The sequence below is a fragment of the Scyliorhinus torazame genome, chromosome 9 (assembly GCF_047496885.1).
Source record: "Scyliorhinus torazame isolate Kashiwa2021f chromosome 9, sScyTor2.1, whole genome shotgun sequence".
In the NCBI taxonomy this organism is placed as follows: Eukaryota; Metazoa; Chordata; class Chondrichthyes; order Carcharhiniformes; family Scyliorhinidae; genus Scyliorhinus; species Scyliorhinus torazame.
In genome coordinates this window covers 263,598,041-263,619,633 of record NC_092715.1, presented here as the reverse complement: position 1 = coordinate 263,619,633, position 21,593 = coordinate 263,598,041, and the positions used below count along the sequence as shown (strand labels likewise).

The 21,593-nt window shown below is 50.2% G+C and overlaps 1 protein-coding gene across 3 annotated transcripts in view; it reads right to left on the bottom strand.

Annotated features, from left to right (window-relative positions):
- cemip2 (cell migration inducing hyaluronidase 2) overlaps positions 1–19,278 on the bottom strand; it is a 116,540-nt gene extending 97,262 nt beyond the window's left edge. For 2 of the 3 annotated variants that reach the window (XM_072517374.1, XM_072517376.1), the window contains exon 1: positions 5,485–5,684. The gene's annotated coding sequence lies outside the window, so the exon portion shown is untranslated. Of the gene's footprint in view, positions 1–5,484; positions 5,685–19,005 lie in introns of those variants that run through there. The other variant, XM_072517375.1, reaches the window with a different exon arrangement.
- Between the last annotated feature and the right edge of the window lie 2,315 nt (positions 19,279–21,593).

The window sequence follows — 21,593 nt, the reverse complement described above, 5'->3', positions numbered from 1 at the left end:
TTCCGGTGCCTGTTCGGGGAGGCCGGTACAGGAATTGAACCCATGCTGCTGGCCTTGTTCTGCATTGCAAGCCAGCTGTTTAGCCCACTGTGCTAAACCAGATCGCTTACCAGTTTACCGGTTAACTATCGATTATCCAGATTCAGCAGCAAAGGTGACCTCTCGGTCATACAGACCCGCTGACAATGGTGACGAGGGATACCGAAGCCAAGAATCTAATTAATGCATGTCCGAAGATTACCGAGGTCCCAGGTTCGATCCCGGCCCTGGGTCACTGTCCGTGTGGAGTTTGCACATTCTCCCCGTGCCTGCGTGGGTCTCACCCGCACAACCCAAAGATGTGCCGGGTAGGTGGATTGGCCACGCTAAATTGCCCCTTAATTGGGGAAAAAAAGAATTGGACACTTTTTTTTAAATGGATCTGAGGGGTTGAAACACAGGTCACAGCTGTTCCCCTTCCAGGAATAGACACGCGGAGCTTCCAGGCAAGTGTTACATAGAACGTAAAGTTCAGAAGGAGGCCATTCGGCCCATCGAGTCGGCACCGCTGCGTTACAGCTGTTTTCACTGCCCCTGTCTGGACTGCTCTCTGACTTCCAGACAGGGGTCTCTTTTCTTGGTGGGGGGGGGTCTCTTTGGTTAGGGTAACCCTATATGGGAGTTGCTATAGTTACGGGGTCTCTTCAGTTAGGGGGCTAGGGGGGTCTCCCTATTCAGGGTGTCCCTGGAGAGGGGGGGGGGGGGGTCGGGAGGCCACATCAGTACTTGGGGAGAGTAAGGGACACGCAGGCAACCCGAGGGTGGGGCTGATTTGTGGTGTCGGGGTCTTCGTTATTGGGCCGCCCGCTCGGAATGGCAGCCCGATAGCAGGATTCTCTTGGGAATCCCTGATATTCCTCACCATGCATAAATCCGCATGACAAGGAATACTGAATTGCTGATTTGCACTCCCAGGGGGAACGTACTTTGGTTGCAGTTCTCCTCCGACGGGAAAACATAGGGTGGGATTCTCCATTGCCCGACTCCGACATCCTAATCGGCGATCGGGCGGAGAATCCCTGTTTACCTGTTGACGGGGGGGGGGACTTTGGGAGGGCACTGTCTGGCAGGTTGGGTCCGCGTGTGGCCGGTGCCATGTTGTACGGCACGCCGGCTGCAGGTCGGCGCCCTGCCCCTGCGCGGCCACGGACCTGGCAATTCTCCAGGTGTTTATATCAGCAAGGCCGGGGGTTTTACATGGCGGGGCTGCTAACCCCTCTCCGGTCGCAGCATCGGTGCTGGGGCCGCGCCAACGTTTTCATCGTAAAACTGGACACTCCCTCCGGCTTACATCAACACCGCAATGAAGTTACTGTGAAAAGCCCCTAGTCGCCACATCCCGGCACCTGTTCGGGTACACAGAGGGAGAATTCAGAATGTCCAATTCACCTAACAAGCACGTCTTTCGGGACTTGTGGGAGGAAACCGGAGCACCCGGAGGAAACCCACGCAGACACACGGGGAGAACGTGCAGACTCCGCACGGACAGCGACCCAGCGGGGAATCGAACCCGGGACCCTGTGAAGCAACAGTGCTAACTCTGTGCTACTGTGCCACCCATATATCTGGCCCAGCAGGCATTCTAACCACTGGGGTTGGAGTTAGCGCTGAAGACAGAGAGCTCCACTTACCGCACACTCACTGCAGCCACCAAGATGGCTCACAGAAGACCTGCCCCCCCCCCCCCCCCGAAGTCTGGAGCCCGAGGTGGACCCACAGCTTAATGCCAGTGAGGAGCGGAGTGGTGTACTGGTACTGTCGTTGGACTAGTAATCCAGAGACCCAGGATAATGTTCTGGGGACCAGGTATAAATCCCATCACGGCAGGTAGTGAAATTGGAATTTGATAAAAACCATTGTCGATTGTTGTAAAAACCCATTTGGTTCACGAATGTCCTTAAGGGAAGGAAATCTGCCACCTTTACCCGGTCTGGCCTACATGTGACTCCAGACCCACAACAATGTGGTTGACTCTTAAATGCCCTCAGAGGTGGGCAATAAACACAGCGACACCCACATAGAAAAACATCTTCTTCCCCAGGGTGGCCCACAGACCCAAGCTCCCCCCTCCTGAACAGCACCTGGGAGGTGGTGGCAGAAGCAGCGAGCGCTGCCAGCCTCGCCAGGTGGGGGTCCGGTGGAGTGGGAGGCCTCTGCCCTGAGAGGGGAAAGAACCAGGGATGATTCCAAAGGCCACGGTGCAGGTGTCCTCTGGTTGGGGTGAGCGGTGCTGGTCCCCTGCTCCCTCTGCAGTGGGGCTGCGCTTCTGAGGAGTGCCAACACCTGGTGGGCCCCTGATTGAGCTCGGCCACGCCCATCCCCTTGCTGAACAGCTGGGGTATGAGGGTGTCCAGTGGGGCAGCCTGAGTGGGTACCAGAGGACCCGAGGCTCTCTGGGCTTTCAAAGGACACAGGCAGCAATCAGCAGTGTGAGCAGCAAGGAGCACTGTAAAGACAGACTGAAACAATGGCAGTTTGAGCAAAGCCATCGCGATCCCGAGGGGGACACCCCAAGTGCACGGACTCGGCACCGAGTCGCTCCTCACTACTGCCCCCGGCAGTTACTCCCCTCACAAGCACAACAATTTTCTAGGGTTTTTCAGGCTCCATTAAGAGCATTTGAAATGAAAGGACTCAGATGGATATTAAGTGCGTCACGGCTGGACAAGCAGACAGATGAGTGGGTGCTCGAGAAAGCTTCAGTCTGTGGGAACTTGTTTGGAGCAGTGATATCAAGGAAGTTTTGGTCAGGTGACGTGAATAGGAGAGGAGCGTTTGGAAGAATCCATAGAATTCGCACAGTGCAGAAAAAGGCCATTCAGCCCATCAAATAAGCACTGACCCTCTGAAAGAGCACCCCACCCATTCCCCTGCCCTAACCCTGTAACTCCACCTCTGCGGTAAATCCATCAAACCTGCACAACCTTGGACACTAAGGGCAATTTATCATGGCCAATCAGCTAACCTGCACATCTTTGGACTGTGGGAGGAAACCGGAGCACCCGGAGGAAACCCACGCAGGCATTGGGAGAAAGTGTAAACTCCGCACAGGCAGTCACCCGAGGCCAAAATCGAACCCGGGTTCCTGGCGCTGTGGGACAGCAGTGCTAACCACCGTGCCGCCAAATACCAGACGGTGGACTGGGCTCTGTATTGGATGGGCAGTGAAGGCAGTGGAGAATAGAAATTAGTGGAGAGAGATTGTTCATAGTGCGGTCACCCCTCAGAACGAGACTGGATGAAAGACAAGACAGATTCCCACTTTGTTTAGAAGTTAATGAGAAAAGGAGGCCGCCTCAGATCAACTGGACGGCTGGTTGGTGATGCCGAGCGAGGCCAACAGCGTGGGTTCGATTCCCGTACCGGCTGAGGTTATTCAGGAAGGTCCCGCCTTCTCACCCTTGCCCCTCGCCTGAGGCGTGGTGATCATAGAAACATAGAGGGGGAGATTCTCCAATCTTGGGCCCAAGTGTTCGCGCCATCGTGAACGCCGGCGCGAACCGGGCCCGGGCACGATGGATTCTGGCCCCCTCGCTGGAGCTGTGCACGCCGCTCCAGCCTCCTTCCGTGGCGCCAAATGGGCGCCGCGCCAACCCACGCATGTGCAGTTGGGCCGCGCCAACCTGCGCATGCGTGGAGGACTTCTTACGTGTGTCGGCCCCGACCCAACACGGGGTCGGTGTTCAGGGGCCGGCCGCGCCAGATAGTAGGCCCGGGGTGGGGGGGGGAAGAGGCCGGCCCGCCGATCGGTGGGCCACGATCCCGGGCCAGACCTCATCGGAGGCCACCCCCCACAGCCCACCCCTCGACCGTTCCCGCAAAGTTCCCGCCGGCAGCGACCAGGGATGAACGGCGCCGGCGGGAGTCTGTCGTATCGGCGCGGCCACTCGGCCCATCCGGGCCGGGGAATCGGCGGCCCGCCGATTCCAGCGGCCCGCGACCGGCGCCGCACCAAACGCGCCGGCGCAAATGGCGCCGATTCTCCGCACCTCGGAGAATCGCGGCCCGGCGCGGGGCTCAGAGAATCGCCCCCTGAATTCCTACAGCGCAGAAGGAGGCCATTCAGCCCATCGATTCTACACCGAGCACCCCACTCCTCCGCCCTATGCACGTAACCCCACCTAACCTCCTCCGGTATAATCACCACCAAAATGTCCCCCTCAAAGGAGAAAGCAGCCCATGGTCGTCTGGGACTATGGCAACTTTACCTTTACTTTAATGAGAGAAGTAGCCATTCTTTATCTGGGAGTTTAAAGGCGGGGGTGTGGGGGGACGTCAGTAACTCTTTCCGTGTTGGGGATTGTCACAACCTTTGAAAGATCACAGGCCTGAAAAGTTGACTCAGTTTCTCCCTCCACGGATGCTGCCTGACCTGCTGAGTATTTCCAGCAATTTCTGGACATCACTGGACAATAATCAGGCACAGGACCCGGGGAAAATCTGCATTTCAACCCCCCTCCCTTGGGCTAGTAGGTGATGCAAAGCCATTCAATGTATTGGCACCACCAGCGAGCAAAATGTGCATTTATATAGCACCTGTCATGGCCTAAGGATGTCCAAGGCGCGTTACGGCCAAGACTTTCTGAAGTGCAGTCGCTGTTGTCCTGGAGCAGCCAATCTGTGCACAGCAAGCTCCCACGCCCAGCAAAATCAGCATCACTGGATAATCTGTTCTTTGTGATGTTTGCCACGGGATGACTAATAGCCAGGGCACCGGGGAGGACTCAACCTGCCCCTTTTGGAAATACTGCCTTGGGAAGTCTGAGAAGCGTGTGGGAGTGGAGAATGCTCAGTTTAACACCATTCCCTGCATCGGAGGCAGCACCCCCTCAGTGACAGCCCTGGCAGTGCTCAAGTCCCTAGGGTGGGACTTGAACCATAGACTTTTTAAGCATGACATTCACAGCTAACACCGTTCCACTGGGACTGGTGAAGAGTTAAACCCCAGGCCCTGGATCCAGATTCATGTCCAGTCACCTGCATTCACCCACTCCATCGCTCCTCCCACAAGCTCACTCCCTAAATCCCCTTTGAAAGTTACTATTGAATCTGCTTGTACCACCATTCCAAGGAAGTAAATCCTCCTTATCTCCAGCTCTCTCTCTCGCCAGTGACATTCAATCAGTGTGTGACCCTGGCTGTCACTGCAAATAGTGATTGGATGACTTGTCAGAGTGTCAGTGGAGGGGGGGGATGGGCAACACTGAAGCTGAGAGAGAACAATAGAGGGGTTAGTGAGATTGCAACATGGGGATAAAGCTTCCAGTCTCCTGCCACACACAGCCTGGGAGAAAGGAGATCGTTACTCTCACTTTGAAACAATAAAAAACACACACGTTTTGTCTGTGCACAGGAAGTGGATCTGTCTCCTGTGTGTGGAGCAATTCAGTTAAAAGTAAAAGCAATATTACAAAGTTTGTGAGCAGTCGGGGAAAGTTTCCTCACCTTCTCTCCGAAAGCGTGCAGCTGGCGTTTGAAGCCGACAAGCTCGGGGTGGCTGTCACTGTGTGTCCAAGCTGCTGCTGCTCATCCCGGGGGGGACATGGCTCTCAGCATCTGGGCCAAACTTCCTGCCTTCTCCTCTCTGACTCACCTCTCTCTCCAGCTCTCCTCTTCTCTCTCCAGCTCTCCTCTTCTCTCTCTCCAGATCTCCTCTCCCTCCCTCTCTCTGGCTCTCCTCTCCCTCCCTCCCTCTCTCTGGCTCTCCTCTCCCTCCCTCCCTCCCTCTCTCTGGCGATGTCTCCCGCAGCCGCTACATTACCAGACCTGCAGCCTGGGTTTCAGTAGATTCCAGGTCAGATCAACCCCCCCCCCCCCCCCCCCAATTCCCGGTCCCGTCCGTCCCGCTGCCCCCACACCCCCTGCTGCCCCTCCACCCTCTGCTACCCCCACCCTGCTACCCCCACACCCCCACCCTGCTACCCCCACACCCCCACCCTGCTACCCCCACCCTGCTACCCCCACACCCCCACCCTGCTACCCCCACACCCCCACCCTGCTACCCCCACCCTGCTACCCCCACCCCCACACCCCCACCCTGCTGCCCCCACTGCTCCCACCCTGCTGCCTCCACTGCCCCCACCCTGCTGCCTCCACTGCCCCCACCCTGCTGCCCCCACACTTGCTTCTCTTCTTGGGCTGAGTGAAGAGGAAGTGAATGTTACTCAGAGTGGATTCAATCAGCGGCTGCGACAAGGGGGAGTTTATAACTCCGGCGTCATCAACTTTCCTCTCCTGTTGTAAACCTCTCTCTCTCTCTCCTTCCTCTCTCTCTCTCTCTCTCCTTCCTTCCTCGCTCTCTCTCCTGTTGTAACCTCTCTCTCTCTCCTTCCTTCCCCTCTCTCTCCTTCCTTCCCCTCTCTCTCCTTCCTTCCTCTCCCTCTCCCTCTCTCTCCTTCCTTCCTCTCTCTCTCCTTCCTTCCTCTCTCCTTCCTCTCTCTCTCTCCTTCCTTCCTCACTCTCTCTCCTGTTGTAACCTCTCTCTCTCCTTCCTTCCTCTCTCTCTCCTGTTGTAAACCTCTCTCTGTTTTGTCCACTTTACAATCACAAGTGTGCAGTTGACGACCTCTATTGGAGATCCGGAGGAAATCCAGCTTCACTTTACCCCATTTTGTACAATTGGAATATTAACCTTGTTGGAACCATGGAATCCCCACCGTGCAGAGGGCCACTCGGCCCATCGAGTCTGCACTGACCCTCTGACCACTGACCCCCTGCCCCATCCCTATAACCCCACCTAACCTGCACATCTTTGGACTGTGGGAGGAAATCGGAGCACCCGGAGGAAACCCACTCAGACATGGGGAGAACATGCAGACTCCGCACAGACAGTGACCCAGGAATTGAACCCGGGTCCCTGGAGCTGTGAGGCAACAGTGCTAACCACTCTGCCGGTCGCGCCTGCCCTGAGACCAGATATTCCCGCTCGACGTCTGTCAAATTGTCCGTCACACCCACGACATTACCAGGTGGGCAGGATTGGAAAATGCACCGAGGTGGTCACTCGAATGCAGGGGAAACCGGCAGCCAATTTGGGCACAGCAAGCTCCCACAAACGTCAATGTGATAATGACCAGATAATCCTGTTTATGCGATATTGGTTGAGGGATAAATATTGGCCAGGACTCCGGAGAGAATTCCTCTGCAACTCTTCAAAATATTGTCTATGGGATCTTTGACATCCACAGATCCACGGATCTCTGACATATAGCGGACAGACAGGGCCTCTGCTGAACATCTTATCTGAAAGATGGCACGCCAAGGAGAGTAGAGCACCCCCTTCAGGACTGCACCAATATTTCTGCTCAAGTCCTGGAGTGGGACTTGAACCTTCCGACTCAGAGGCAGAAATTCTAACCAAGGAGACACAGCGAAATGGACTACTTCTTCAGCACAACATCTAGACTGGCACTCCCAGCTGCCTTTTGATGACGTTTTAAGGCGAGGTCCCATCTGTCCTCTCAAGTAGAGGTAAAATATCCCACAGTCTTGTCCGGAGAGGAGCAGGGGAGTTCCTGCAACTATTGAACCCTCAACCAATGTAACTAAAAAGCATAACTTGGTGCCGATCACATTGAGGATTGGTGAAAAAAGCCATTTTGCATTCATCAGGACAATCACAAGAATACCAATGTCAGGGAAAACAGGGCAATTCTATGACCAATCAAGAGTCAAGCTGCCTGGTTTAAATTTTCAAACAATGCTTGGCAGTTAACTGTCAGTCACCATCAACTGGTGTATTCTCCATGGCAACGACTCTACCAATCAGAGTACACTTGCCAACCAATCAGCACTCACTTCTCTTACAATATAAAGTTGCAGTTTCCCCTGACAATGGTCTTCTTCTAATTGGTCTGATGAGTGCAAAATGAAAAGCTTCGACAGACAAGTCTTTTTTCAGCAGTGTCTGTGCTACCAAACAACTATTTGATGATCACATTGCTGTTTTGCTGTGCACACACCGGGCGGCCACATTATCTGCACAACAACAAAGGGCTAGCCATTGCTGTCAGAGTTGCTTCAACGTCAACTTCCAAACCCACAACCTCTAGCATCCAGAAGGAGAGGGGCAGCAGATACCTGGGAATCCCGCCACCTGGAGGTTCCCCTCCAAGTCACTCACCACCCTGACTGGGGAATATTTCGGCCGTTCCTTCACTGTCGATGGGTCAAAATCCTGGAACTCCCTCCCTAACAGCACTGTGGGTGTACCTATACCACACGGACTGCAGCGGCTCAAGAAGGCAGCTCACCCACCACCACCTTCTCCAGGGCAATAAATACTGGTCCAGCCAGCGACGCCCACATCCTGTGCACGGATAGAAATAAAGTAAGACAACCTCATTGGCCATCGAGTTCTTTGTGACGTCCTGACGTTGTGAAAGACCTGGTATGGAAGGACTAGCTCTCATTTATCTCCGGACCTAGACACCCATCACCCCACCATATCATCCCAATTTGGGCTTTAGTCAGAAGCCATTTACACTGTCAGACTAGTTAGTCAATAGCAACTCAGGATAGTAAATAAAACTGTGTCAAGGGCAGTACCCACCAAAAAGAGAGCTACTGTCTGTCATTCCTAACAGCAATGCACAAGCAGAGAAGGATGCCATCATAGAAAGGGGTTTACTGCCCTCCAGGATTGCCCCAGGAGTTAAAGACTGATCGCTAGGACACAATTAGGAATAACATCATAGGGGCACTTTAAAAGCTGTCTGTTTGCTAATGATAAAGATAATTGGCACAGGATTAAAAAAACTTGGCAACCGAGAATTATCCAATCGGATAATGATGATTCTGTTCACTTTCTGATTGGCTAGGGTGGCTTGTGCACCGTGAGGATGGACATGTTCAGTGACCAATGGGAAAAGTGTGGAGGCGGGAAAGTTGGAGGCAGTAGGTCATGTGACGACACGGAATTATGGCCAATCAGGGGGGCTTCTTAGCTTGCACGTGGCTGGGTTCTTTTCGCCACTTTTGGTCTGTCGTGACTTTCAGTTGACTGATCTCAGAAGATGCAGCCGTTGTCAGACTATCATTTTTCAAAGCACCCCCGGCTTGCGTTTGGAGAAACAAAATGGCAAGAGGCAACACCCTGGTTTTAAACTTCTCATCCGTGTTTTCATATCCCTCTGTGGGCCTGTGTAGTGTGCAATTATTCTGGTGTTTCATTATGTGAGTCTGGTAACTGATCCATGCTCACCGTGTTTGATTGGTTAAGCCTGGGTGTGGACTCAGAGAAAAATAAACAAAGCTGTTGAAAGAGCTGGAAGCTGAAGCTGAAGCTGAAGCAGACATTGTAAAGCACTGTGATTAAAACTTGTTATACACAAATAAGCTAGTGTCACCTCTGCATACCTCTGAAATATAAACTAGATAAACCTTTACCCCTCCCCACCTCCTCCAGCTCTACAAGTCTGCAGAATCGCTGCATCCCTCGACAGCAACCTGGGTCATAAGCTGTGGCTTTTCCTGCCGAAGCCTCTCGACCTGTTTCTCCTACTTCAAGATGCTCTTTTGAAACCTACATCTTCGATCAAGCTTTTGGACAACTTGGGGTCAATAATCAATCTCCCTTGTATCTTGAAGCAACAGGTGGCTTGAAAATGCTCATGACAAGAGGCAAAGCCTGTTCTCTGCTGAATATCTGAGTATAATCTTTTTTTAAAAAATATTATTTTATTCTCCTTTTTCACATTTTCTCCCAAATTTACCCCCAACAATAATCAGTAACGAATGTAATGTCAATCCCCATATCAATAACAACGATCCCATCCTCCCACCAAACCCCAAACATTAGCCCCCATGTTAACATAAACAAATGACAAAAAGGAATCAGGAATCACCCATAGTCACCATTAACACACACAGTCCCCCATCCCCCAATCCTTCCAGCCCCCCCCCCCTAATGTTCGATGTGATCCAATTCTCGAAAGTGCATAATGAATAATTGCCCATGAATTGTAGAACCCCTCCATCCTTCCCCTCAGTTCAAATTTGACCTTTTCAAGCGTCAAGAATTCCAGCAGGTCCCCCCGCCACGCCAGGGCACAGAGTTGAGAGATTGATCTCCACCCTAACAGGATCCGCCTTCGGGCGATCAACGAGGCGAAGGCTACAACATCTGCCTCTGCGCCCATTTCCAACCCCGGCTGGTCTGACACCCCAAATATGGCCTCCCGGGGGTCCCGGGTCCAGTTTCACGTGCACCACTTTAAAAATTACCCTAAACACCTCCTTCCAGTAATCCTCCAGCTTTGCCCCCCCCCCCCCTCCTCCCCCCGCAACGTTCACACACATCTTCTACCCCCTCAAAAGCCGGCTCATCCTCGCTCTCGTGAGGTGCGCTCTGTATACCACCTTCAGCTGTATCAGCCCCAACCTCGCACACGAGGTGGAGGCATTCACCCTCCGGAGTACCTCACACCAGAACCCCTCCTCTATAACCTTTCCCAACTCTTCCTCCCACTTTGCCTTGCTCCCTTCCAGCGGCGCCTTCTCCTCTTCCAAAATAGCCCCATAAACCGCCGATACTACCCCCTTCTCCAGTCCCCCTGTCGTCAGCACCTCCTCCAGCAATGTGGGCACTGGCTCTATTGCGAAGCTCTGTATCTCCTTTCTGGCAAAGTCTCGAACCTGCATGTATCTAAATATTTCCCCCTGCTCCAGCCTGTACTTCGCTCCCAGCTCCTTCAATCCTGCAAACCGACCCCCAAGAAACAAATCTATTAGTGTCCTAATTCCTTTCTCCTCCCATCATCTGAGTATAATCTACAAGAAATGCACAGAGAAATTTGAATGGAATGGCATTCAGCGTGACAAGGATGGGCAGAGTCACCCATTATATATAGCATGGAAAGACAATGGTTAAAAAAGCCAACTCTTCAAAGGATTCAAGGACAGTGAAGCCTGTGGTGATATGCATCACTGTAGATACACAAGGGATTAATGTAAATACACTATGACTAAGTAAACACTAGAGGGAGCACCAGAGACATACAGCTAATGAACACATAGAATAGGACACGACCAATGGGCAGTCAAGACACCCAGAGATGACACGACCACAAGGGGGCATGACACAACCCATAAATAAGGACAGGGCACACATGCTCTGCCTCTTTCCACAAGCGGCATTTAGAGAGAAGGACAGGGGCAGATCAGAAGCATCACACCCACCACGTGGTTTAGAGCAGACTGGTTAGTTAGACTGAGTTACTATAGCAAGATTAGCAGGAGAGTCAAACTCATAGAGAACTGTGCTAATGGTGCAATAAATCACATTGAACTTACTTCAAAGTCTGGAGTATCTTTTGGTCAAAGCTGCACCGAGTTGCAGCCTGTGTTAACCCAGAGTACATAACACAACAAAGCCGGAGACACTTGTTTGAGCAAAGTTGCTTTGAAGTCAACAACTAGGACTGCTCATGTAAATAAACTTTTCAAAGAATTCAGCAACAGCACACCACAAAATCTTAAGTTCAACAACTTCAGACCATGAACTCTGTCCACCATTTTGGTGTTTTTTTACCAAGTGACAATCTGTTTCTTTTTTCATGTTTATGCCTTCCTTTACTCTGCTATTAACACTTGCTCTGGACCAATGCTTTCTTTCTTTAGTACAACCGTTATCCATTGCCCTTTGCTCCATTTCATCCTTATAATTTAATCTCTCCCGCCCTCTAGCCTATCCCTTTTGTACTGCCTGCCCCTGCCCCAGTTTCAACAGTATAAACCCATCACATTCCTACCTCTCTCCAAAGAAGAGTCACATTGGACTGGAAAGGTTAACTCTGTTTCACTCTCCACAGATGCTGCCGGACTTGCTGTGTTTTTTCCCACATTTTCTGTGTTTCTTTCTGATTTCTTCTGATGCTTCTGATTTCCATAGTAACTCACTTTTACATTATGTGGAGGGCTGTGACCAGTGGTGTTCCACAGGGATCAGTGCTGGGACCTTTGCTGTTTGTAGTATATATAAATGATTTGGAGGAAAATGTAACTGGTCTGATTAGTAAGTTTGCAGACGACACAAAGGTTGGTGGAATTGCGGATAGCGATGAGGACTGTCTGAGGATACAGCAGGATTTAGATTGTCTGGAGACTTGGGCGGTGAGATGGCAGATGGCGTTTAATCCGGACAAATGTGAGGTAATGCATTTTGGAAGGTCTAATGCAGGTAGGGAATATACAGTGAATGGTAGAACCCTCAAGAGTATTGAAAGTCAAAGAGATCTAGGAGTACAGGTCCACAGGTCATTGAAAGGGGCAACACAGGTGGAGAAGGTAGTCAAGAAGGCATACGGCATGCTTGCCTTCATTGGCCGGGGCATTGAGTATAAGAATTGGCAAGTCATGTTGCAGCTGTATAGAACCTTAGTTAGGCCACACTTGGAGTATAGTGTTCAATTCTGGTCGCCACACTACCAGAAGGATGTGGAGGCTTTAGAGAGGGTGCAGAAGAGATTTACCAGAATGTTGCCTGGTATGGAGGGCATAAGCTATGAGGAGCGGTTGAATAAACTCGGTTTGTTCTCACTGGAACGAAGGAGGTTGAGGGGCGACCTGATAGAGGTATACAAAATTATGAGGGGCATAGACAGAGTGGATAGTCAGAGGCTTTTCCCCAGGGTAGAGGGGTCAATTACTAGGGGGCATGGGTTTAAGGTGAGAGGGGCAAGGTTTAGAGTAGATGTACGAGGCAAGTTTTTTACGCAGAGGGTAGTGGGTACCTGGAACTCGCTACCGGAGGAGGTAGTGGAAGCAGGGACGATAGGGACATTTAAGGGGCATCTTGACAAATATATGAATAGGATGGGAATAGAAGGATACGGACCCAGGAAGTGTAGAAGATTGTAGTTTAGTCGGGCAGTATGGTCGGCACGGGCTTGGAGGGCCGAAGGGCCTGTTCCTGTGCTGTACATTTCTTTGTTCTTTGTTCTTTGTTCTTTGAGATGTTGTGACGGGTTCATTTAATGTACCAATGTGCAAAATACAGTGTATAATCTGTTTTGTTACCTGTGTGGCAGGTAACGTGTGCTACTCAATCCTTGGTTAGTGATGAGGTATTCTGAATCCCGATGAAGAAGATTTGAACTCTTCCAGTAGTAACAAAAGGTTTATTGAGTAACTACAACAATATTTGTAAAAAACATGAGTTATTTACTTTAACTTAGATACCAGTGATAAGGTTAACAAGATCTAACTATGGTAACTATACGTAACTCCACTGGCCATCTAAACTAGTCTTCTGTTGCTTTGATCACAGTGCACCCAAGAGAGAGAAACCCAATGTGGCTGCCTTTTATGCCCCTGTTGGTCCGGCCCTCTAGTGATTATGTGGTGCTACTGATTACACATTAACCCCTTGTGTAGATGCACACATAGAGATCACTACATAATCGAGCGTGGATTCCGAGCCTTCTTCAAGTTGCAAAGGATCGAGTTCCTTCAGTATGTCCTACGACGCACAGGAGATAAGAGGTGAACTGAAAGATCTTGACGGTTTTCGACGGGGTGCAGAAAAGATTTAGGGGAATGCTTCCAGGAATAGCTGAATGGGAGAAGCTGGGGTTGTTCTCCTCAGCAAAGAGAAGATCGAGAGAAGGTTGGACTGCAGAGGTTCAAGAAGGCAGCCCACCGCCACCTTCTCAAGGGCAATTAGCGATGGGCAGCAGATGCCCGGCCCAGCCAGCGACATCCAGGTCCCGCTAAAATAATTTACAAAAATATTTGGAAGAGATATTCAAAATCAGGAGGGGTCTGGATAGGATGGGCAGGGAGAAATCCCCTCCATCGGTGAAAAAGTGTGCAAACCAAAGAACACTGATTTAAGTGACTGGCAAAAGAGTCAAAGGGGACATAAGGAAGAAACCTATTTTATGCGGCGGGTGGTTAGGATCCGGATATGAACCACATAAAGTCAGTTTGTCGGTACAGCAAGTGATTGGGAAGGTCAAGAGAATAGAAGGGGAACAAAATATAAAAGTAGGGAAGTTTTACAGCAGCTGGACAGGGAGCTGGTGAAACCACATTTGGAATATATCATGATATACAAACATGCACAAAATGATATACAGACAGGCAGCTAATGAACACAGAGAACAGGACATGACCAATGAGCAGGCAGGACACTCAGGGGTGGGATCTGACTATAAAAGACACGAGGCACTCACACTCCGCCTCTTTCCACTGATGAACATCACAGAGCGAGTCAGAGTGTATGTACAGTATCACACCTCCAGCACGTGGCTAAGAGCTAGTCTGGTTCAGTCAGACAGAGTAACCACACTTAGGTTAGCGGAGAGTCAAACTCATTGAGAACTGTGCTAACTGTGCTACTGGCTCTATAAATCAGATTGAACTAACTTCAAGGTCTGGAATATCTTTTAGTCAAAGCTGCATCCAGTTGCAGCCTGTGTTATCCCAGAGTACAGAACACAACAGAATACTGTCTGCAGTTTTTGTCTCCTTATTTGAAATAGGATATAATTGCGCCAGAAGCAGTTCAGACGAAGTTCACTCAAGCATTCCTGGAATCAGGGTCTTATCTTATGAAGAAAGGGTAAACAGGTTGGGCCTGTACCCGTTGGAGTTTAGAAGAATGAGAGGTGGTGTTATTGGGTGGCACAGCGGATAGCACTGCTGCCTCACAGCGCCAGGGACCCAGGTTCGATTCCGGCCTTGGGTGACTGTATGTATGGAGTCTGCACATTCTCCCCGTGTCTGCCTGAGTTACCCCCCACATTCCAAACATGTGCAGTTTAGGTGGATTGGCCATGCTAAATTGCCCCTTAGTGTCCAAAGATGTGTAGGTTAGGTTATGGGGATAGGGTGCGATGGGTAGATGAGTGAACCTCGGTAGGGGGTAGGTGCAGATTCGATGAGCTGGATGGCCTCCTTCTCCACTGTAGGAATTCTATGGAACAAATAAGACCCTGAGGGGATTTGACGGGGTGGATAACAGGAAAATGCTTCCTCTTTTGGGAGAGACTAGAACCAGGGAACACATTTTAAGAATAAGAGGTCTTCCTTTTAAGACCGAGTTGAGGAGAATTTCTTTCTCTCCGAGGGTCATTAATATGTGGAATTATCTTTCCCAGGGAGCAGTCTGGGTCGCTAAATTTATTCAAGGCGGAGTTAGACAGATTTTGTTTGAGAGTTATGGGGGTGGGGGTGGTTGGGGGGGGGGGGGGGGGGGCAGGAGTTGGGACCACAACTAGATTAGTCATGACCTTATCGAATGGTGGAGCAAACGCAAAAGGCTGAATGGGCAACTCTTGCCCCCTGAGTCCTCTGCTCCAGTGTCCTATCTTCCTAACTGGGACGCACTGTCTGAACGTGTGGTGGAGGCAGATTCAATTGTGATTTTCAAAAGGGAACTGGATAATTATCTGAAGTGAAAAACAACCCCCCCCCCCCCCCCCCCCCTCCCCCGACCCAGTTCCTGGAACCCTGCAAATCTTTCCGCTTCAGGTAATTAGCATGTTCCCTCCACACTCTCAGGCGGTGCATTCCAGTTCGGGAACACGGGAACATCTATTTGTGGGTATATTCAATCTTATCTCTTTGCCGTTGTTATCAATTACCCTCCATTACTGCAGCTGATCAGATAAGGGGGAACACAGGAAATGACCTGTCACTTGCTTAAAATGGAGGAAACACAGTTAATGGATAACGGACGCATCAGACACAGGAATGGCAATAGGCCATTCAGTCCCTTGTAGCCTGTTCCAACATTCAATTCGATCTCTCTATTAGCTCCATCTATCTTCCTTGGTTCTGTAACCTTTAATACCGTTTTCCAAACAAAACTCTATTAAGCTCAGGTTTGAAGACGTAGGAACGGAAGTAGGCCATTCGGCCCATCGAGTCTATTCCACCATTCAATGAGGTCGTGGCTGATCTGCTAGAATCCTCAACACTTTCCCGCCGTATCCCCATAACCCTTGATTCCCTCACTGGTTAAACATGTGCCTATCTCAGCCTTGAACATACCTAACGTTCCAGCCTCTACAGCTCTCTGCGGTAAAGAATTCCACAGATTCATTCCCCTCTGAGAGAAGAAATTCCTCCTTATCTCTGTCTGAAATGTGTGACCCCCCTCACTCTGAGATTCTGCCCTCTGGTCCTAGACTCTCCCACGCGGGGAAACATCCTCTCAGCATCTACCCTGTCAAGCCCCCTGAGAATCCTATCTGTCTCAATAAGGTCACCTCTCATCCTTCTAAACTTCAATGAGCACAGACCCAACCTACTCAACCTCTCCTCATAAGAAAATCCCTCCATACCCGAATCAACCTAGTGAACCTTCTCTGAACTGCCTCCAACACCGGTACATCTCTCCTTAGAAAAGGGGACCAAAATTGTTCAAAGTACTCCAGGTATGTTTTTACGGTCAATCTGCAATTGACCCCAAGACTCAGTAGCTTTTCAAATGAGAGAGAGAGTTGCCGACTTCCACTACTCTTCCCGTGGATATTTCCTAAATGCCCTGGCTCAAATTTTAAGGTCCTGCCCCATTGTTTGGACTACGGCCAGCCAGAGGCGGGATTCTCCGTCGGCTGATAGCAAATCGCAAGACGCGATTGGGAGGAGAATAGATTCTAATGCCAAAATCGTGCGGGGGGGGGGGGGGGGGGGGAGCAATTTGACACCTAATCGCAATTCTCCGTCACCTCGACAGCAGTGTCAATGTGGTCCAGAACTCATGTACAGTAAACACCGTTTGCATGTCCTTAGCGGGCCCGACCCGGTATTCTCCGGGGCCTCCGCGATGTTCCGTCTCCGATGGGCCGAGTTCCCGACGGCGCGGTTCACTTGTGCTTTTAAAAGTCATGAAACCGACATGGCGGCTGCTGAGGGAGAGGGAGGGGGTACGAAAAGTGTCCAACATCGCTATAGATTGCTGACATTTGTGCCGCTGGACAGGGGGTTTCTGCCAGGGCCGGGGGGAGTAGCGGGGGGTGGCCAGGAGGTGGGCTGTGGGGTCGGGGTGGACGGGCACGGAGCACCATTGCCGCAGCCGGCGAGGCAGCCATGCAGCTGCGCACGCCGCTAACGGCCCACTGTGAACTTAAGGCCCTAGGTCGTATAGGTGTCTCCCGCAGTCTGGCCCCAGCTGACCAATCAGCTGTATGGTCGCGTGGTCCAGCACAACCAGGGCCACCCTGTTGGCTGGGATGAGTGTGTGTGGGGAGTGTAATGTGTGTGTGCGGCTGGGGTGAGTGTGTGTGGGGAGTGTAATGTGTGTGTGCGGCTGGGATGAGTGTGTGTGGGGAGTGTAATGTGTGTGTGCGGCTGGGGTGAGTGTGTGTGGGGAGTGTAATGTGTGTGTGCGGCTGGGGTGAGTGTGTGTGGGGAGTGTAATGTGTGTGTGCGGCTGGGATGAGTGTGTGTGGGGAGTGTAATGTGTGTGTGCGGCTGGGATGAGTGTGTGTGTGGGGCGCGTAATGTGTACGTGCGGCTGCAGCTTATCAGCCTCCCGAATGTCAATCATGGACCTGCTGAATCCTGCACCATTTCTCATTGGAACCGATTATGTTCCACATGGTGCCGGTACTAGCCCCTCCGCAGTCCCTGAATCGGTCCAGGTTCAGCGCCAGTTTCGCTGTCGTGAAAGTCCACGAATTCTGCCCCGGCGTCAACACTTAGTGTCAGAATCGGGGATTCCCGTATACTTTCTTTCCATCTACCCTATCAACCCCTTCAATCATCTTAAACACCTCAACTAGATCACCACTTAATCTCCCTTACTCGAGGGAATACAAGACGATTCTATGCAACCTCATGATTTAACCCTTTCAGCTCTGATATCATCCTGGTGAATCCACACTGTGCTCCCTCCAAGGCCAATATATCATTTTTCTATTAAGGAGCTATTTATCCTCAAATATCACTTATATTCAAAGTGAGCTTTGGTTCTTCAATTCAAAACTATTGCGAGAGAATATGTGTTGAAAGCACTGTTGGTTTCCAAATCTAGCGTGCATCTCATGCAAGAAAATCAGATTTTATTTTCAGTCCAATGATTTCAGAAAACAGAGCTATATTCTTTCATGCTGAGCAGGGAAGGTATTATTTGCAGAATCCACACGGCAGTGGCTAACATTGCCAGCAATTTCCTGGAAAAGCCATTACAGTTGGAGATTGACACATTAAGGGAGTTTAGTCAGTCACATAAGGCCACAATTTTGAATTTGGGTGGGCTTTATTGCCAAAGATCAACAACAGAAAACACTGGATTGCAGACGTTTGCGGGTGGAAAGAAATATAATTATTAGCAAGGCAGAGTTTTAAAAAAATAAATTTAGGGTAGTCAATTCTTTTTTTTTCCCCAATTAAGGGGCAATTGAGTGCGGCCAATTCACCTACCCTGCACATTGCAAGTCAGAGTTCAATAGAATTATTAGCAATGTTTCATCTACAGTGGGCATTTATATAGCGCCCTTAATGTAGCAAAACATGGCGAGGTGTTTCACAGGGGTGTTGTCAATCAAACAAAACTTTTTAAAAAGAAATTTAGAGTACCCAATTATTTTTTTTCCCAATTAAGGGACAATTTAGCGTGGCCAATTTACCTACCCTGCACATCTTTGGGTTGTGGGAGTGAGACCCACACAGACACGGGGAGAATGTGCAAACTGCACACGGACAGTGTGCCGGGGCCGGGATTGAACCTGGGACCCTGGCGGCGTGAGGCAGCAGTGCTACCCACTGCGCTACCATGCCGCCCATCAATCAAACAAAACTTGACACTGAATCACGTTAGGACGTAATAGGGCAGATGACCAGAGGTTTGCCAAGTACAAACACTAAAATTAGAAATGTGACTCGTCTAAGATGATTTACTCGCTCAGGTAATTGTCAATGACCCAGAAATTAAAAGAGAAAGAGGCTTTTACAAATGAAACACAAATAAACCGAACAATCTTGATCTTGATCTACATTTACTGTACAAAGACTCACCCAGCGATCAGAGAGGGCTGTTCAGCGTTTGTGCTTGTTGACTCGGAGTTGATGGGTCCTCAGCAGAAGGCTGTTGTTTATCTGCCAACCCACTTCCTTCTGTCCTTCAATGGAAATAGTTTAATCTCCTGTAACTGGTTGCTTTTAAATAAAAACTCCACAAATCAAATTTGTGTGGTTTTTTTTTGGCAACTTCAAATTAAAACGCTGTACCACTTCATTTTAAATCTTTGGAACATCCCACAGTGTAACTGAATGCGACTTCAGCAACTTGACCAACACTTTCCCTCTGCTCAACTCCTCCCCACCCAAGCTGCAGGACCTGTTCTACTGTTACCGCCTGCTTTTTATGTAGGGGAAGGGGAAAAGACACTGTACTGAGCTCCTCCTCCACTTGGAGCTGAAGAACTTTTCAGAGTAAATAATTCAATTGTTCCCTGGTTTCTGTCAACAGGATTTTACTTCAGATAACATTCTCCTGACAGGGCACCTATTCAGGATGGAGTCCTGCATCTTACTAAAGCTTCCTCTTCTAAATCATTTCCCCCGATAGTCACGAAACAAACACACTTGGTTGACCGTGAACACCATTTGTTTTGTAAATAGTTTTCCCACAATTGCTCTGATCCTGTCGGGATGTGCCAGAACTAAGTGACAACTAGGGCAGCACAAGTGGGTAGCACTGTGGCTTCAGTGTCAGGGTCCCAGGTTCGATTCCCCGCTGGGTCACTGTCTGTGCGGAGTCTGCACGTTCTCCCCGTGAGTGCATGGGTTTCCTCCGGGTGCTCCGGTTTCCTCCCACAGTCCAAAGACGTGCAGGTTAGGTGGATTGGCCGTGCTAAATTGCCCTTAGTGTCCAAAATGGTTAGGAGGGGTTATTGGGTTACGGGTATATGGTGGAAGTGAAGGCTTAAGTGGGTCAGTGCAGACTCGATGGGCCGAATGGCCTCCTTCTGCACTGTATGTTCTATGTTCTAGGCTGCAGCATTTTAACCCAAGGTCGTTGCAAAGCCATGCGTGCTCATAGTCAGTTACAGGTCCCAGCTATGGCTCCGATGAGGGTTTTCAAACCACAGGCGGATGTCAGGAGGGTCGCGCCATTCCCAATCGCGGGAGAAGTGCCCAACGGCCGTGACCGGCTTTTAAATAGAACGATGCAGTCTTCCAGCCAGAGGCGGCGGCAGAGAGCAGGTTACGTGCCCTTCACGTACTCTGACGCCACGCACCATGTACGTCCGTGCTTTTTTTTTGTTTTTATAAATTTAGATTACCCAATAATTTGTTTCCAATTAAGGGGCAATTTAGCGTGGCCAATCCACCTACCCTGCACATCTTTGGGTTGTGGGGGTGAAACCCACGCAAACACGGGGAGAATGTGCAAACTCCACACGGACAGTGACCCGGAGCCGGAGCATCCGTGCTTTTGGCGCAAAATCACGGAGGAGAGATTCCCCCATTTTCTAGCTGTGAGCAAGCAAGGCAACTGGACTGTGAAGAACACTAGATGGATCGTTTTAAACAAAGATAAAACTGAAATCCGAAACAAAACAGTGTAAAGATGATTTCTTGAGGTATGGCTTTGTTGATTGTGCCAATGCAAATCAGGATGCAAAGCCCATGTGTGTTATATGCAGGGAAGTACTGGCAAATGAAAGTTTAAAACACTCAAAACTTCAAAATTTGAAGCATGGCAAGTTCGAGACAAACCACTTGATTTTTTTCAAAGGATGCAGCGAGAACGTAAATCGTCAACTGAAGTCCTTAGCAGAATTGTAACATCGAATGACAAAGCAAGTGAGATTGTGAGGACCAAGCAAGCTCACCTGTCACATTATAGGTAAGCGAAACGGTGGGTTGCCAAGGTCGGCTGGCATGGGTCGCAAAGGTCGGCCGGCATGGGTCGCAAAGGTCGGCTGGAGTGGGTCACGATGATTGGCCGGCGTTGGTCACGAAGGTCAGCTGGCGTGGGTCACGATGGTTGGCTGGCGTGGGTCGCGAAGGTTGGCCGCCGTGGGTCGAGAAGGTCAGCCGGTTGGTAAAAATGGGTCCCAGGAAAAACGTTTGAGAAACACTGGCTCAGATGGCAGTTCTCTCTCACCCTGCATACCAGAAGGTTGTGAATTCAAGACTCACTCCAGAGACTTGAGATGAAATCCAATGCAGTGCCGAGGGGGTGCTGCATTGCTGAAGGTGCTGCCATTTCCAATGAGGCATTAAATTGAGAACCAGTCTGTCTGCTCCAGCGGACATGAAAGACCCCACACTAGTCAACAAAATGCAGGGGAGCTCTCCCCCAGTATCCTCATCACTGTTTACTCCTCAACCAAACAGCACAAAGAAGAAGATGATTTGAGCATTATTAGCACAGGGCTGTTTGACCGATCTTGCTGTGCATAAATTGGCTGTCACATTTTCTTCATTTCAACAGTGATTGTAATTCAAAAATATTTAATTAGCTGATGAGCACTTTGAGGCTTAAGAACATAAGAAATTGAAGCAGGCGGATGCCATCAATGCCATTCAATACGATTCAATGTGCATGGCGCTATATAAATATAACTCTTCAATACGATTCAATGTGCATGGCG